General features: G+C 39.9%; 1 protein-coding gene across 7 annotated transcripts in view; it reads right to left on the reverse strand.

Annotated features, from left to right (window-relative positions):
- mef2aa (myocyte enhancer factor 2aa) overlaps positions 1-18,314 on the reverse strand; it is a 72,285-nt gene extending 53,971 nt beyond the window's left edge. For 3 of the 7 annotated variants that reach the window (XM_077567738.1, XM_077567735.1, XM_077567731.1), the window contains exon 1: positions 14,853-15,041. The gene's annotated coding sequence lies outside the window, so the exon portion shown is untranslated. Of the gene's footprint in view, positions 1-14,852; positions 15,043-18,202 lie in introns of those variants that run through there. The other 4 variants (XM_077567737.1, XM_077567736.1, XM_077567732.1 and 1 more) reach the window with 3 other exon arrangements.
- Positions 18,315-18,717: the final 403 nt, after the last annotated feature.

An 18,717-nucleotide genomic window follows, 5' to 3' on the forward strand; every position in this document is an offset into this window, starting at 1 on the left:
TGTGGCGGCGTGGTAATATAATTACTGCTGGGACACTTCTATTCCCAATGATCCATTTGCGTCAGTCAGGTTCTCGTGGCCCCAGCCAATGAATGCGTTTTCAGTTTCTCAAGGATAAAGAGATGACCCTCTCCTAACGGTGGTATCCATTTCATGTGGAAGAAGCTCTTCTCATTCTCAAGGTAAATCCCTAGATGGAAACTTTTACCCAACTACCGAATGACAACTTCTTTGATGCGAGGGTAGGGTGATGATTTATGGCTCATTAAAAATGAATGCAAATGAGAAGTCAGACACACAGCACAGCTTGTATAGTTTCCCAGTTGCCCCACTTTTTGCCTCTTTTTCAGCACCGCACAAAGTCAAGCGTCTGGTTTTCTTCAAAACAAACGCTGGATCATCTCGAATCCCTTTAAGTCACAGATCAACACAAAACTGTTCGCTCTATCCCAATGACCACATGCGCCGCCTGTCGCACGATCGCAGTGATTTCAACTTTTCGTGAGTTGGAGCCGTGCATCCATTCAAAAAGAAATGATCAAACATGACGGAAGTGCACCACAATTAATTGCCACACCTAAACCAGATGTCACCTTTTACCACTCTGTGCCAATAAAACAAAACAAACAGGTGGGGCCATTAGATTGCTGTAAATACCTGAACTAGGACACCTAAGCTTAGGTTTACGAGAATTTAAGCATTGTAGAAAAAAAAAAACCTGCTAAACATTTAAATGTGCATCCAATCAAACAACCAAAACGATAACAATAGTCATGTCATCAACACAACAAAAGAATCAGTATACAGTAATTGACTGGTAATCGTCTTCCACTCTTTGCAGCCATTCCTACGTATCGTGCCATGTCTAGTAAATGTAATTGTCAGATGAACAGGCTAACGATGCAAATCACGTTAGCAACATGGGAATGCCTGTTTAACAAGTTAATGTCTTGACATGGTACGCCAGAAATAAACTGTCTTGATGACTCTTTGTAACACGATGCTCCCACACTTACACGTTATATAGAAGAGGTTGTCGGTTTATTTACACTAACTACTACATGGACTTGGGATATGCTCCTAAATAGTAAATTCATGTTGGATGAAATTCATATTTTTGTGTTGAACTAACAAAATGCAATGTGTGGAACAGGCGGGCAGCATGATCAGATGGGATTGTGATTAGATCGTGTGTTTTGCAAATACAGTATATACAATAATTAGGATTTAATTATTCCATAAGAAAAGGCCGAATTATGTTTGTTAAGGTGCATTACTGCAACCTTTTTTTCCCAGAGGTGGGGAATTTTCCATATATTTGCTCGTCCGTCATTGTCGATGCCCGGCGCCCCCTTTTATCATCATCAGTCCATCCTTTTTTCTTTTGTTTTTCAAGCCGAACCAACCTGTAAATCATCAGTCCGTCGTCTTATTTTACAAAAGGTGGGCATTCCGTCAACTAGTGGGCATACTAGCCGTAGCCAAAATAGCATAAACCGGCGTGAAATCATACACACAAGCATATTTACAATCATCTCCTCGACACAAACATTTAAAGTATAAGTCGCAGGGACCGCAAAAGTATAACAAAAAAAGTGTGACATAATCAAAAAAATATGGTACTTAAAGTACAGTAACAAAAGTATTTGAAAGCCATTATTTCCCAACACTTGTCTATCAGGCGTCTTACTTTCTTTTAGTTAGTTTTATATAATATATATATATATATATATATATATATATATATATATATATATATATATATATATATATGTATATATATATATATATATATATATATATATATATATATATATATTCAAATTTGGTTTACGATGTAGACATTGAAACGGAACTCCCTCTTAAACCCAAACAAATATATTTGTTCCTGATTATGACCTTTTAGTAATATATATGATGCACATACGGTTTCAATGAACTGCATTCAGTGCTGCCGGTTGGCGCATTGATTTGCATGGCTGTCGATCATCGGACTTCTCATTGGGGAACAATGATAATGCCAACGCCATAGGGAGCAACGTTGCCCGACCCTCCCAGGAAGCCTGCGAGCTGTGTTAAGTGCGGCGGCGGCAGCCTTTTGATGTTGCGCGCACACTGCAACTCCGAAATGGTAAACAGCGATGATGAACCGAGATCTTCCTCCGGGGGGAATCCACAGCGTAAGGATATTAGGGGATGTCATGCATAATGTGTCTCAGCAGCTGCACAGCGTTTGGAAAACACTGAGGATCAAGATTAGACTCAGTTTCCAGATATTCACTACTTCCACATTGTTTGATAATCAGCAGGCTGTTTGAACCCAATGAGGAGTACGTGCCAGGGAAAGAAAAACAACAGTTGGTACTATATATTCTAAGAGGCTCCCCCTATACTGTTTTAAGTGCTTTTTTTTTGTCTTGTTGCAAAGGAAAAAATAAAAAGCTTGTCATAAATATTTGATTTTCTCTTCCCATTTTTATCCTCCACTTGATGCCTCTTTCTACATGGCGGTGCATAAAAGCTTTATGCAATCTGGCCAACCAGGATGGCCCGTGAGTCACGTCGACACTGAACTGAACCTGCTCAACCGGCAGTGAGTTTTCATTTTCTATAACATAGATACAGCACATAGCTGATTTTGTTGGTAGGTAAAAGGCGGTGTTCACACAGGGTCAGTTGAGTCAACCCTCCAGTAATTTTACAGGTCAAATGGGCCACTGTTAAAGTTTAAAATGTGAAAATAAATATTGTTAAACAGAACTACTTTTGTTGGTCATAATTTTTTGCTCTTCTTTTGAGTAAATTTTTTTTTACACTCCTCTCCCGGAAAATTAGCCATCCTGTTACAATGAATGTCAAAATGACCAGTTATAAAATTGATAAATAAATTTTTTAAGGGGGAAAATCAAGATATGAACAGTAGAAACAACTTCTACAACTGATTTTTATTTTATATATATATATATATATATATATATAAATGATTGTATTATTTTATATTGTGTAAATGACTGGCTGGTAAACCAGTATATGTAATTTAACATTTTGATTTTAATTTAATCTTGCATAATTAAATGAATTATGAATAAAAATACAAAATGAAAATTAACAATTTTATTAAAATGACAAATTTACATAATGCTCTTTTTTTTCTTTTTTACCTGACCAATGAATGAGCTGGACTTTACATTTTAGGAACAAAGGTTGCCCTTGGGCAAAAAAATACAGGACGTCAGAAATACTGCCCAATTCTGTATGTTTATAACTGGGAAACTTTTAGTCGAATTGTATAAATAAAAAAATAAAAAAGGTCTGAGAGTGTGATCCGGAAATCCTAAATACGTAATTTTTCATTTCACACAAAAGTAGATCTTCAGTTGCTTACTGATATCACACACAAGGACAGTTTCATTTTTATATGTGAACGATGCTTCAGAGTAATTACCAGTTTAAGGCGGCGCTGACTCAAATCTAGCATCTGCGACCAGAATGGCGAGGGGGGGGTTTTGTCTGCTGCGACAGCCGCAGAGTTTTTCTTGCAGTTTCTTCCTCACCCCCACACCCGAATCAGATGATGCTATCTCACTGTCACATGCACACTGTGTCCAAACACCGTGATAAAGAGAAATGGAGTGAGACGGAGCCAGAAGGAGCCAGAGAGAAAGAGCGCGAGAGATACCCCCACAGGCCCTGCTGCTTGCCTCACCAGGGTTCTTCTCCATCAAGCTGTTTCCTGGTAACCTCTGGTCTCCAGCCCATGAGCAAATGACTACTTGACATCGGCAGGTTATTGGTATTCACGTTCTGTGTGACCTATCACAAACTATTCTGGCCAAGCTTAGCTTCCAAATAACGTAGCAGTTGGGAAATGCAAACCAAAAGAACACCATCTGATGTGATCACAGGCTACCGATGGCTCACTGACACCATTTTCACCTCGACGGGCAAGCAGAGGCGCAATCAGCGGGCAGATTCGACACCTCGCGACACAATCGCGGTCCCCCTAGATCTGTGAGATGCGCAGAGCAGAGCTGCAGCAAATCAGACAGAGCTTTACGACAACAAATCAGTGCCCAAATTTCTCTCTCTAAAATCAGGAGTTGGATTTGGAGGTCCTGGTGTTAAGAACTTGCCACGGAAGAGTCGTCAACTTATGGCCTGCAAGTCAGATACCAGCCGTTCAAGTGGAGTGTGTGCGTGATTGCGGAGGCGTCACTTCCCTTTGCTGTCGTAATGGTTGATGTGGTTTTGCTGAATAAGGCCAGCACTCAAGCTTACCTCCCGCCGCCTCCAGCTGTCTTGGTTCACAAGGCTCCTCAGACAGAGAGAAAAAACAAGCATATCGCAGGCTGGGTCCTTTCCTGCGGGGCTCCAACTCTTGCCACAGCTACTGGATTGAACTAGTGTAGGAACAATTGGTTTGTTTGTCTACTGCTCGACAAATATGAAATATTGGTTTAGTGTGACTGAAATGGGACTTTTAAAGGGGACATAGGATGGGAAATTGAAGGGATGGGCAATACCGGGTATTGGAAATGGGCTTGATACCCATCCTTATTTCAAGGTATCGGTATTAGAAGAACAGAAAATTGTAATGTAAAATAATGTATGCAATTTTAAACGGGATGGATGACTACACAAGAGTTGAGTACTCGTACTGCTATCAGTCTGAAAAAAAGTGGTATTGAACATCCCGAGCAAATTGGCTTTTTATTAATGTTATTGCTAGCTCTGTCCCAAGTCGCCATGGTAACGAAAGATTGGTATTGGCCCTAGAAGAGATGGCAAATGGTGAGCTGCGCTTCCTTTGCATGACACTGGACAGTCCACTTAAAACGGGCTAATTTTGTGAACTGTGGTGTGTATTTCTTCGTTTGCACTTGCATTTTCAGATTAACAAGTAGCTCTGCCCCCAGTTGTCATGGTTACAAAAGTCAATCTTTTGTAGCCCGTGAGAGTGAGCAGTAACTCATTTGCACGTGACACGGTCAACCTCTCAAAACTGGCTAATTTCAGCCAGGGTTTTTCCTGTGTACAAAATTCAGAGGCGGCCACCAGCACCTCATTTGCTCGCCACCTCCAGCCTGAGTGACTGATAATGAATGATTGATTTGACATGATAATAGTCTATTCTTATCTACATGGAATTATATGTTGGCTGTAAAAAATAAATAAACAGAGTCAGTTAATTTACAGAATACATGCACGTCATGGCGCATGGTCAAGATTAGGGATGTTCGATACCACTTTTTACCCGACTGATACGCAACTCTTGATTAGGCACCGCTACTGATACCAAATACCGATACCACTAGAAAATAAAATTCCCCACCCATAAATGACAGATGATTTCAAAGAAAGACATATTCATCCCAATATATTATTTTCCCTTAAAATTGCATTAAGTGAATGGCAAATTTGTATTCATAAAATGTCTAATTTCTAGTCCCTGATTGTAAAATGGCCGCAAGAGGGCGGCCAATTATGGTATCGGTCACCGCCGTGAGTACCGATACCTTAAAATAAGACCAGTATTGGCACCGATACAGATACCTGGTATCGGTAGTTACCCATCATAGTCAGGATGATACCACCTCTGCCTCAATTTGGGCCAGGAAAAACCCTGCGGTGCACTAAAAAGGGTGTATAGTATTGTGTTTTATAATTCTTAGGATATTTTGACAAAAGGATGTCACTGTCATGTTACTAACTGTTTAAAACTGTAAACAAATAAAGTAAAATAAAATAAAATAAAATAAAAACTCATCTTGCACATATTGGTCTGTTCATGACTATGATAACTAGGGGAAGATATATTTATTCAGCAATTTGTCTAATAAAAGTATGCACGGGCCATTTTCACTCACGGCGGTAGCACATCATCCCAAGCTCCCTAATTATACTTGTTAACTAGCAAAGTGACATTGCTAAACACAACAATACTTCCACCTCAAGTGTGAACATGCAGCCTTAGTAGTTTATCTGACTCCAAAATGTGCATGTATAGTAAACAGTGCAAATGTTACTCCACTTTTTTTTTTTTTTTTTTTTTTACAACGCTAAACTAAATGGTCGTAAAGCCACCAATGAGTGACATGACGTTTCAAATCACTTTGATTAGCGCTCGGCCAGCGACTGTAAACAACTCCACCAGTCAAGAACTCGGGAGGACCTTGTAGAAACTTTTCTACGCTCATAATCCGATTGTTTATCTGCGAGTACAACGTCTTCAGTTTACCAACAGAATACAAAGCAGGAATTCAAATCTCCAGTGTAAGATGCTTTTTAAGATCCACATAGTCGGGCATCAAAAATTCAATACAGTGGGGTATATTAGTAAGCATGCAGATCTTTTGATCTAGTAAATTAGATTATAATATATTCCTTTGATTTATATTTTTTTCTTTCCCGAGTCTCATTAAAATTCTGTTAAAATGCAACTCAGCAAATAGATGTCTCTTTTAGCTCTTGTTCCAAGAGTCAGTTTCAGTGACAGAACACTTTATAACTAAATAATATTACCAGTCACCAGTTTTTATGACTGATCTGAAGCCTTACGGACTTTGTTGTAGACAACAACGGCGAAGCAAACCGCAAACACATTTGGGCTTGTTTGGTCGTGAACCCGCATACTCTTGCAATGATGCGGCGTGTGATTGTGCGGTTCCTCCTGCAGACCCCAAGTAAGTGCAGGTGACATCTCACAAAGGTGCTAAATGACTTTGCAAAGTCATCACTTCATGCTTACACAGTTTCCACCACATGTCAAAACAGAGATGGTAACTATGAACACGGCGAAGAGCAACCAAGGAAGGACTCGCTATTGAGAGGACAAGTAGGTAAAAGTTGAAAGTGAGATTAGATGAGGTAAAATCTTTGGATAACGTGGTTTACCCTGGAGAACCCACGGGGTCAAATTTGGCCCCTATAAATTCTGCTACTCAAATAACAAAGAACTTTTTTTTTTTTTTTTACAAATTTAACTTCAAAAGTCCAGAGTGCCACTTCTGACCCCTGCATGGGACCATCTAGTGGATGAATATTGCACTTACATGAGCCAGAGTGGTGGTGACAAGATGGCTGGCAACATGCTGTTTTGTTGAGCTGGAAATCAATCCAAACAAAACCATCTTCTCAGCAAACCATCAGATGGTAAAATTGTGGGTTTTTTTTGTTAATCTATTTCATATCATGTTGCAGAATACCTAGGAGTATGTTTTATATATATATATATTTTGATAAATTAGCAATTCTGAGCTAGTTCAAAAAACAAGGGTTAAAATTGAAAAAAACATAAATTTTGGTGTTCAGTGAATTTATAGCAGTCATTTAATGTATAATTCATAATTTTCCAAAGAAGAAAAGGGCTTCTCCAGGGTTAAGTTCCGGGTGGCCAGGCAGACCCATTTGGCTGAAATGCAGTGCAGTGTGGGATTTGGGCCATTTTTTTCCCCTCCATATTCAAGTCTTTCTAATTTTTCTTATGATCTATTATAGTATCCATAATGGCCCATGAAGGTAAGGGGCTGCTTAGTCCCGGGGCCTCACAATCACGCTACGGTCTACTAAGGACGACAGTACGTTCAATCCTTGCCCATTACGTTGTGAATGTCCCTCATGTTTCTAACGTTCTGATCAAGGTCTGACATGGTTTTCACCTTCTGTCAGGGATTTCTACGGATGAAACAAACGCCTAGCAGCTTTGGAGCATGTTTTTTTGCCAAGTTTGAAGCTCCCCTGCATGTCCCCCACTTAAATATATACACCAGACTCTGTGTGTCGTGTCTGGCTATAGTACAACACAACATGGCCTATCAATGTGTGAGAAGTAAAATATAGCAAAACGCGCATCACACATGGCAGAACACGACAAAACGTGAAAGTACTGTCATGTGCCGAGGAAATACAGACAGTATGATTCCCGTCCCACAATGGACCACCCTCAAGTTTTGTTACAGCCTCTTACGTCACGTTTTGTTCCTTTATGTACCGTGACTGCTATGGAAGGAGAACAAATTGATTGGTCGGGGGGTAAGCTGGACTTTGAGCAAAAGGCGGGTGACACCCTGGACTGTTTGGCAGTCATCCGCAGGCCACATTTTGAGAGGCAACACGGATTTGATCGACCGGATCGGGATCAGACAATATTTGGCATTTTATGCAAAATTGGTCATTGGTTGTAATGTCTTAATTTGTTGGGCTGATCAATGTTAATGTTTTATCAGCCGGAATTTATGGTCATTTACGATAGATTACAGAGGTCTGCGCTCTAATCTATTAACAATTTGATATGGTCAGTAGGCTTTACCGATGTGTTTGCATTGTGGCCGTGAAAAGCAGATTAAGAGCAGATTTAGAGAGCGGTACTGCGCCAGGATCTTCCAAGCAAACTTGGAAGTAAGGTCCAGTCCAGACCTCCTGTCAGGATTGGTTGCCAGAGACAGAAAAAAACCCGACAACCCCGGCCCTTAAGCTGCTCGGCCCTGCTCAGCAGCACATGTGCTGAGTGAGCCAAACCCAGTGGCTTACCACCAGAGGTCTCAGTCAAGGGCAGAACAGTTGAAAGGTCATCGCTTGCCGTCTTGCTATACAAATAGGGCCTCGCTGAGTAATACATTCGGAGCTCACGTCGAGCCTTTATTGGAAAAGTTGCTGCTTGTGAGATCTGTTTTCTTGGCTTTCTATTCTTTTGGAGTTGAATTTTTGCACAACTGACGTCACTCGTGGTGTGTTCTGCTTGTCTTGGGAGAGCGACAAAAGGTTTGGTTGTAAAGTTGAATTATGAGTACGGTTTAATAACCAAGCATGAAACTAAAGTAAATGTAGGACGTGAACACAATCCTGTTACAAAAGTTTCTCTTACAATCAATCATGCCCCCCCCCCCCAAAAGCTAAAAAAATATTAATTTTGTGCTACTTATGCAACATTTTTTCTCCCCCAATTGAAATGTACAGGCAACAATTGACAAAAAATATATAGTATTTATATATTTATTATCTTAATATAAGCAAAACAAGAACCAGTTCACTTTCTACTACTTTTTAGGGTGTTAACATTGGCTACAAAAACAATTATTTTTATATTATAATTTTTTTAAATATTTTACAGTCAAACCTTGCACAGTCATGGTTCAGCACCCATTTTTTAAAAGATTTTTGGGGGTTTGATATTCCCCCGAATATTCACAATTCGCTCGGGCCAGCCCAGTCCTCCCTGTCCTGCGCAAATAGTTTGGCTCAACTGTACATATACGGATATTAAAAAAAAAAAAAAAAGTTTAATCATTCATACATCTTTTGACAACAAATGTGCATTTTCTGACTTAGATGCATTAATTTTCTAAATTTTATTAAATCTACAATCTACAAACATTCTTAATGGTGAAGCTAGGTGTAATAAAAAAAATCATTGCTATTTACATTTTATTATACCGTGTATAATGTAAAGTATTGCACACTAGGTATATTGTTTTATCTTAATTGAAATACTTTAGTTATACATTTAATAAAATCTGCAAAAAATGAAATTATATTTTCTATTAAAAAAAAATATATATATATATATTTATATTGTATTTGTGAATTTTAATGCAAAACACTTTTTGGGGAAAAAAAAAAAAGCTTGCTTGTTACACTTACACACACACTAACCATAATCTGGGCCCAAAACTTGAAGACTTGCAGTGAGATACCAAAGCCTATGTATGGTGCAAGCTTGACACACTGCACACATGGTGACCTATTTAGCATCAACCCAAAACTGTAAATTATAAATATGTTCATATAAATTATTGTGATTATTTATTATGGAGTAGCGGGAATAATTCCAAATGAGTCGGCTGACTATAGAGTTTTTTGTTTTGCTTTGCATTTTGGGGGAGTGATGGCGTGCTGCAAACCGCGTTGCAAGACACCGTCTGCCAGGCTCGAGATTCTGCATGCGACCTCCAGGTCTCACAGTAGAACGCTGGAATCTCCATATTGATGACGGCGCGCCAATAAACAATGACTCATGTTACCAAATGCTTTCTCAGTCAAAAGGGGAAACAAGCACTCACTAAGCCAGCTTGATATTTTTTTCTCCCTATAGTAAAAGTGATTTTGTTTTGGGGGAAAACAAGAAGAAAGTAAGTAATAAAGTTTAATCATGTTCACAAAAAAAGTGGAACCGCTAAGGCTGTTTATTTTGTTGGGATTTCAAACGAAAAATTTTTTTTTTTTTTGGGGGGGGGGGGGGGGCACTACAGTTAGTGAGCCAAGTTTTGGATGTCATGTCTTGTCAAATGGAAAATTTCCACCAGGCTAGACACACACACAACTTTGGTGAATAGGGCAATTTATTTGACCTAAAAATAACGACGACGAACAAACTTAACTTTTATGAGGGCCTTCACATTTCTTTTTTTTTTTCTGGAGAGCTCAGTATTGTTCATTCGGTAATTTTACCGATTTGACATGTCATCATCATTGTTTTTTTGTTTTTTTTTGTATGTGGGTGAGTATGTGCGTGTGTATTCATTAGTTCACCTAAAACCTATTAAAAAATCCCATACCGTTCACCTAAACCGAACACTTCCAGCCAGAGTCGTGAGGCCGTCAGGAGACCCGAGGAAGGACCAAAGAAAAGAAAGGAAAGTGACATTTCTGACTACGTTTCATAATTCTGGTCACTATCGGGAGACTTGTGATAAGAAAATGCTGTTGGACCACAATGACTAAAATGAAAAGGTATCTTTTCCGATCTTTCACCACTGCGCTCTGGCTCCCAGCGTTCTTCGTGCTCCTCACAGAGAACATCCTGGCAGCAGAAAAGCGGAGGAGAAGGCCTTTTTTTTTTTTTTTTGCTCTGTGTTGAACGCCCGTTTTCTCTTTCTGACAACCGGCGTTAATTGCAGATCCGACGCGCCCACGCACTCCGCGTTTGCGGTGGAAGGAGAACGCTGGAGCGCGGAGATTAAAGTGGGGACTGAGAGTGTGGTGAGAGGATGTTGCAGCTGCCCTGTTCCTCGCACATCCTGTATCCTTCTTTCAATTAGGAACTCGAGTAAAGACGCTGACAAGTACTAAATGCGCATTACTAGAAACTGACCTATGTGAAATTCATAAACTTTAAAACCAATAAACAAGCTATTTACATCATGGAAAAGGCAGAAATATAACGGGTCACGGAGGTTAGACCAAGAGATCGCCGCATGTTCAAGACAGACACGGACGAGGGCACAATCAGACGTACTTACACAGCCTATAAATTGTTCAAATGATACTTGTCCGCATATTACGCATAAAAGCTCACGTGACGTGGATCACGAGCAACATTACCGTTGAGGCCCGGGGCAGTGCGTCAATCTTAATGACTGCAGATTGGAGGCTCTTTTACTGCTTCTCCATCAAAACCGAGCGGCAAACAGTCAGCCGCAGATGTGATGTAACGGCCATCGTGACCAAAGACAAATACCAGACGACTCTGATAACGATCCTCAATTTGTGCTGGGAATTGGGAATTAAATACAGTTGAGCTGAGCTTGGAGTTTGACCAAGACGTTAGCGCACCTCATGAGAGCTCACTTCAAATGGTAATAATGAATGTGGGTTTGTGTTTTTTTTTTTTTTCAATCACTTACTCCAATAGTTGTGAGGGGGGAATATACACTTTAAGTTGTTAGAAATTACTACGGCTGTTTTTTGCACTGCATGTCAAAGACCCTATACTGAGGTATAGGGACCATGCCCTGCCACGAATAGCATATATCCGCAAGTAAGTGACACCTCGAGGGCTGGGCGATATGGCCAAAAAATAAAATCTCGATTTTTGCAGTCATTCAGGACAATTACGATTTTAATCTAATAAACCCTAGAAACCTCAACCATTTATTAAAAAGTCATTCCTGTGCAAAACGTTCAGACAACAATAATGTGTGTAGTGATTCTAAATTATTTTTAACAAAAACTTAACCTACATAGTTTGTACTTAAATGCCATAATTAAATAGTTGGTAGCTACTGTAAACATGTCTTGTAAACCACCCATCCAGCATTGGGCAAAATTAAACCTCACAAAAACATTTGGATATAACGGAACATAAGAACAGCAACTTTTAATAATCCAGAAGGCAAAACTCGATTTAGCACATTTTCAACGATTCGATTTTTAAAATGACGATGTATCGAATTAATTTGATTTATTGCCCAGCCCTAGACACACCTCGTTAAAGGTTTGGTGCTTGCACATAGATTCCACAAGATAAAAAACAACTAAAACAAACAAATTAAACTCCTCCAATAACTTCAACATTAAGGGTGGGAATCTTTGGCTGTGTCACGACTCGATTCAATTCCGATTTTTGGGTCTGCGATTTGATTCAGAAGCGATTTTCGACTCAGAATCACACTGCCCCTAAGTGGCCAAATCGTGTACAACATGAACAGCGCTCCTAAAAAGGCACACACAAACAAGGGCAAGACAGTATAAAATAATTTAAATACAATTAATTTTAGGACATTTAAAGTTGATTCTGAATCATGCTAAAAGAAAATCGATTTTTTTTGGGGCACACCCCTGTTCAACATTCACAAGGATACCACCAGATGGCGCGCCTGAGCACAAAGATAAATAGGTGAGTTCGGAACGGTTAAGAACAAAATCTTAAGTGAAACATATCAAAATGTCTTCACACTGATCAACACATGTAACAACCCACATGCATACTTGAACAACTCCACAACTGCTCCAGGCTGCCCTAAATGGCAGCATTTTGCCCTTAAGATTTGAAGCTGTGCAAGTTTTTTTTTTTTTTTTTTTAAATTATCTACTCATGTGGGACCAGTACATTAGGCATATTTTTTGAAAAGGATTATTATTCATGAATATTTTTTGGTTATTGACAAATTTCTGCTCCACACTTAAAGCCATTTATCAGTAATTATGTGAAAATGAGTGGAAATATGAATAAAGTATTTACGCTGCAAGTCACAAAATTTTCTACCTGTGCCCCTAAAATTTTTGGTCCACTGTGCTCCTATAGTTAAAAAAAAAAATGTTTAACTTGAGCTATGATTGAAAGCTACATAGGCTTTAGTTAGCCTGGGATGACTTGACTTTGACCTGGCTTGAGTTAAATGAGGGAACAATTCCTTGGGGGGAGTTCCATTCACGCTGCCATGACACTAGTACTACTTGAGGGCAAAACAATATATATTGTGTCACTTGTATCACACAATGTAAATCCAACCTATAAGGGATGGATTCAAGACACCCAGTTGAGTTTCACAGTTATTAGTGTAATGTCTTTTGTTGATTTAACTAGTTAATTTCCTTCCGTTAAAAGTAAATGCATCCATTTTTTTGCACCTGCTTATCCTCGTTAGGGTAACTGGAGACACTGGAGACTCAGTCTACTAAACTGGTCCCTAAAGCAATTGCACGGAACATAAACGCAAGCAAACATTCACATACGGACAATGTACATCTTCCATGAACCAAACAGTCAAACAAGTCTATTTTTTCCAAATGGGAGGAAGCCGTAACACCTGGAGAAAAGCAACAAAAGCACACGGAGATCAACTCCACACAATGTGAAGTAGATGAGCAAAACCCCCACTCACCACTCTGCCCAGAACTGTTACATATTCAGATATGCCTAATTTGTGCCTGTGAACATATATGTTCCATGAAAACAAAGCTAAAAAGTTACAAAGCTATAGCAGAGCAGGATCTGATCATTACTTCAATTTCACAGTAAATTAATAACTTAAAGCTCACAGCATTTCTTTCGCGTGCTTACAGTTGGCAGCAAATCTCTTAATCGTGACTACACAATAACAAGACCAGGAGCGCAAACCACCAACTGTGATGTTAAAAACCAGGTGCTGACATGTTGATTGGTACTGTTAATATTACACAAGCCATCAAGTTGCTAAATGTCGACGAGAAATAATGAACGCTATCAGGTTTTCTCATGTCTGCACAACATGAATAACAAAAACAACTGCAAGGGTGCAAGCTATTATTCAAAAAGCAGGTGCTGCCATGGTTATGAAGACATAGATCATCAAAAAAGGGGGCACACTTAAGACAAATGGGCCCATCTATTTGTATCAGATAAATAATTGGAAATTCCTAACTTTTCTCAGGTTATAATGCACACACCAACTATTTTTGGAGCACATTGACAGGTAGCATCACGGAATACTGCTAAAAGTGTTTAAGTTGAATCATATAAGCAAATGGTAAGAAAATTATTATTTTACTTGGCTAAGAGAAGACAAATGTGACCACTTTTCTGGTCTAACAAGAGATAGTCAAAGCTGGGGGAGGAGGGGAAAAGCATCACTTTACTGTACAATTCTAGTTATGCTCGTTTAAAAGAGATAATTGTGAATACTGTTAAGTTTGTTTCTTGCCTAAACATCAAGAGTGCAAATCACAAAGTGTGCATGGAAAAAAAAAAAAGCAGGTGCTGCCATGGTGATTGACACCGTGAATGAGGCAAAATATCATCCAAGAGTAGACAAACTTTCGCCAAATGTCGACTTTAATCGGGTTAAGAGGGGAGAACTGTCAACTTTTATCTCGTCATTACGCACTAAACAACTGTCTCGGGAGCAAATGACAAGTAGAATCGTGACGTCCTATCCGCGCAGCAGCAGTAAAATAGTCGCTAGTTGAAAGTCGTTGTCTAAGAAAAAGAACTGTTACTTTTTTTCTTCTTTTTTTTTTTGTACGTGTTCCAATCTCGACGATCCACTGTACTGTACAAGCAAGCCTCCCTCTGGCGCTTTCCTGGCGTTACTAACTCGCTCTCGTCGGCCACGGCCGCCTTTCACCAACAAATGTTTCTATTTGCGTTCACTCACCTTTTTCGTCCCGGGTCGTGTTGGAGGAGACACTCTATCGGTCGCTCCGCTGGACAAAACGTAATTTCGCTTCACATTGAACACGCTGGGCTGCTATTTTCGGGGGCGTTGAGAAGAAGGAGGGGGGAAGCTGACAAACTCAGAAAAAGCCAGTCTGCCTCTTGACAGCGAGGCTCCGCCCCTTGCAATACGTCATCGCTTCTCGCCCACGCCTACTCAACTCACTCGCTCTCTTTGGCGCACGCGTACAAGGACGAATGAGTTTATATTACAAAAGTTGGCGACCGGCTTTAGACTAAATTCTTCCAACATAGGTTATAAGGAGGAGACGAAATATGGACAAAAATGAACAGATGGGCAAAGAAAAAAAAGAAGGGAAAAAAACGTAGCATTGTTAAGACAACAGCGTTGACTTGTGAGTGGCGTGTTTAACGTCCAATCCTGGCACGCAGCGCCTTATGAGAACGGCCAATCGGAGAAACGTAGGCAGGAACATGTCACGTGTAAAGTACCAAAGGGGAGGCGTGGCAGTGCCTTTGGAACATGACAGCAGTTTGTTGGTCCTGGTTTTTGGGGAGGACAGCAGGTGCTATTAGTTTAGACGTGACCAATGGTCACTGACCATACACCTCAGACGTAACAGTGACGAATGCAAGCCTATCTGCACTTTAACTTGCTTTTTCCCTCCAATTCGTGAGCAAAAACAAAACAAAAAGGGTGTGACTGTGGGGTAGGACCATTAATGATAACATGTCTTTATGTTATTAAATGTTTTCTATTTTTCCTCCCCAAAAAAATAATGACACTGAATGAAAATTACAAATTGCGATGTAAATGTTCCAAAAGTAGGTATAGTACACTTTTTAAATTAACTTACTCAAGGAAGGAGATAAGGATAGAATGGCTCAAGGGAAGGAGGGGCTTGGAGGGATAGAAGGAACAAAACAAAGATGGCAAGGAAGGAAATATGAACCATATGAAACAAAGAAATGGCGAATGGAAGGAAATAAGGATATGAAAGTGAGGAAGGATGAAGGAATGATACAAGTAACTAAACATGGATGTATGCAAGGAAGAGAAGGAGGAGGTTGGAAGTATGTATTGAAAGATGAAAGCATGGAAGGAAAGATGGATGCAAGGATGAATGAAGGGAAGGAAAAATGAAAGGATGAACTAAGGAATTAATGAAGATGAAGGAAAGACGGATGGAATGCAGAAAACAAGGAAGGAAGGGAGAGGGAGAAAGGAAAGAGAATGATGGTTGAATGTACGCAGGAAGGAAGGAAGGACAAATCATTAAAGGAAACCAGAAGAAATGGAAAAAAGAAAGATGAAGGTAGGTAGGACATATGTAGGACAAGAAGGAAAGGTGAAGGAAGGATGTAAGAAAACAAAGATGCTATGAATGGAAGGGAACAAGAACAGACAAATGAACGAAGGCAACATGTAAAGAGGAATGTAAAGAAGGATGCGCGGGTGGAAGCATGAAGGAAGAGTGGAAGGAAGGCACGGAGGAAGGAAGAGGGTTACCCAATTTTTATGTTGAAAGCTATCAAAACAGGTATTATATACATATAGTGCCGTTTTTATAGCCTACTTCAGGACATTTCACAAAGTTATTCCACTATGACCAGAACCTTTTTTGTACACAAATGACATGTGTGTGAGTACTTTTGCCAACTCTGGTCAACCAACAGATATACAATAAATCAATGTAGCAGTAATGTGCTTAGCACGAACCCCTCCCTAATTGTTCAGCATAGTACTGTTAAGACTCATCTTAACATCATGAGACTGAATCATGGTCATGGGACATGATCGACACATTCTTGATTAATTCAAGCACTATTTCAATATCATGCGATATAGGCAAAAAGTCCCTCAATGTACTTGTCAGGATGCCTGTGTAAACATAATCATTATTAACTTAGCAAAGTCTGAAGAGTTTAATCAAGAGTGCAGTACACCTTAAAATCAACATGATAGTTTAGATAATTGACCATTCCGCGCCCAAACCCCCGCGATCTGCCTCACACATGGACGGATCGGCCAGTATCGAATAACACTATAGGAGAGTCAGGGTAAAAAGAGTTGGAAACAAGCAGCGTACAAGCGTTACAGACTAACTGGCCATGTCTGCATTGTTCTGCTCTTGGCTTTTGGCCACGTGGCCGTCCAGGTTAAATGAGAGTGTGCTTTATGGCCAGCACCGGGCGAGGCAGACTGGCTCTTCCTGCAGTTTTTCTTCATCCGCTTTTGCTTTGCTGTGCAAACTCAAGCTGCACAAGGACAATATTATGGCAAGCAGAAATTCCATGTGTCAGGTATTAGTAGAACAGCACATACACAGTATTATGTTGCTTGTGTCAATTAAAATGCTCCAAAAACTACATCGGGCTCCGTTTGGAAGTGTCTTATCAACTTTTAAAATCAAAATCATATTTCTAGGCTGACATTATTGACATACCAATGGTACACCACAGTACACTTGTAGCATATTTCTTTACATTAAAGACAACAATTTCTACATTTTAACTCTCAATAAAAGCATATGACATCAGAGTAAAGTTGTCAAACACATCCAAGCAGTCTGGTTTGATTATGTTTTCTAAAGATGATTGATATTTTCATGGTCACAAGTTTCTAAGGGTCTCAAAATGTGCACCATACAATTATTGGAACCCTTCCATCAAGGTACCAACCACAGTGGTCAGTTCTCAAATGTGAGGTGCAGTAGGTTGGTAGGTTGGACTGAGGTCCACCGGTACAATGTCATTCTGTAAATAACAAACACAGCAAATTGCTATCTAGCCAACATAACCCACAGTGGAAATGCAGAAAATGGGAATACCAAATAAATCGGTCCATACCACATGGAGAAAACGTAGGCTTTATAGTCTCCATTTGAGTACCTTAGTGGTAATATTGTTCTATAAAATATGGTATCCATTTAGCATTGTAAACAAAGTTTCTATATATTCCTGCATTCGGGACACAGGAGTTTTCAAACATTGTTGAGGCCAAAATTTTTTTTATATAGTCGATAGGTCATTTGGAGGGAAGTTCCTAATGGGAGTACTTAAGTATGAGCCCAGAAATTCACCCAAATCATTTGCTTCAAACCAAAAAATGATCGACTTCAACGTGTAGTTTCAACATGATACACACATTTTCACAAATTGGTGAGTTTTGGGGCCTATTGTGTCACTATTATTTATGAGTCTTTTAGTAATGGTTATGTTCTCATGACATACAGGAGCCAACTAAACATAACCACAGTTTGCAATTTGGGAAACAGGCACATCCCAATAATCACTATAAACACTTCAATAAATAAAGTTAAACGTTACCCTCGTTTGGCATTCAATCCCTCCTCAATCGAGTCGCCTTTCTGACACCTTGCCTGTTTCTTGTTGCCCCACAAATGCCTTCACAGAACCTGCTGTTCCAGTCTCCACTTGGCCTCCCTCTTGATTGTCTTCATTACAACTCTTTGTCTTTCTGCAGCCTCGGTTTCACTCGGCCCATCGATCCAATCCAAAGCCAGACCAGCTGGCCTTGAATACTTCGCCGCAAGCCCTAAGAGGCCCGACGTCCAACACCGTTCCTCCTTTTGTATCCGTCTGCACAGAGGCAGAGGGGTGAGGGTGAGGGGATAGAGGGTGTTTGGCTTGAACCCCGACGTGGATATGGATTTGTCGGGCATGCGTCCATCTGTGGACTAGTCACAAGTGTCAATCATGAGTCAAGCAGGTGTTGTCCTCACTGAGGTGCGGTGAGAGCACAAAGCAGGTTTTCAGGGGCTCAACTATAGATACAGTTGAGCCTCCAAAAATGTTGGTTTTAAATACAAAGAGACATATTG

This window comes from Vanacampus margaritifer, chromosome 6 (assembly GCF_051991255.1).
Source record: "Vanacampus margaritifer isolate UIUO_Vmar chromosome 6, RoL_Vmar_1.0, whole genome shotgun sequence".
Taxonomy (NCBI): domain Eukaryota; kingdom Metazoa; phylum Chordata; class Actinopteri; order Syngnathiformes; family Syngnathidae; genus Vanacampus; species Vanacampus margaritifer.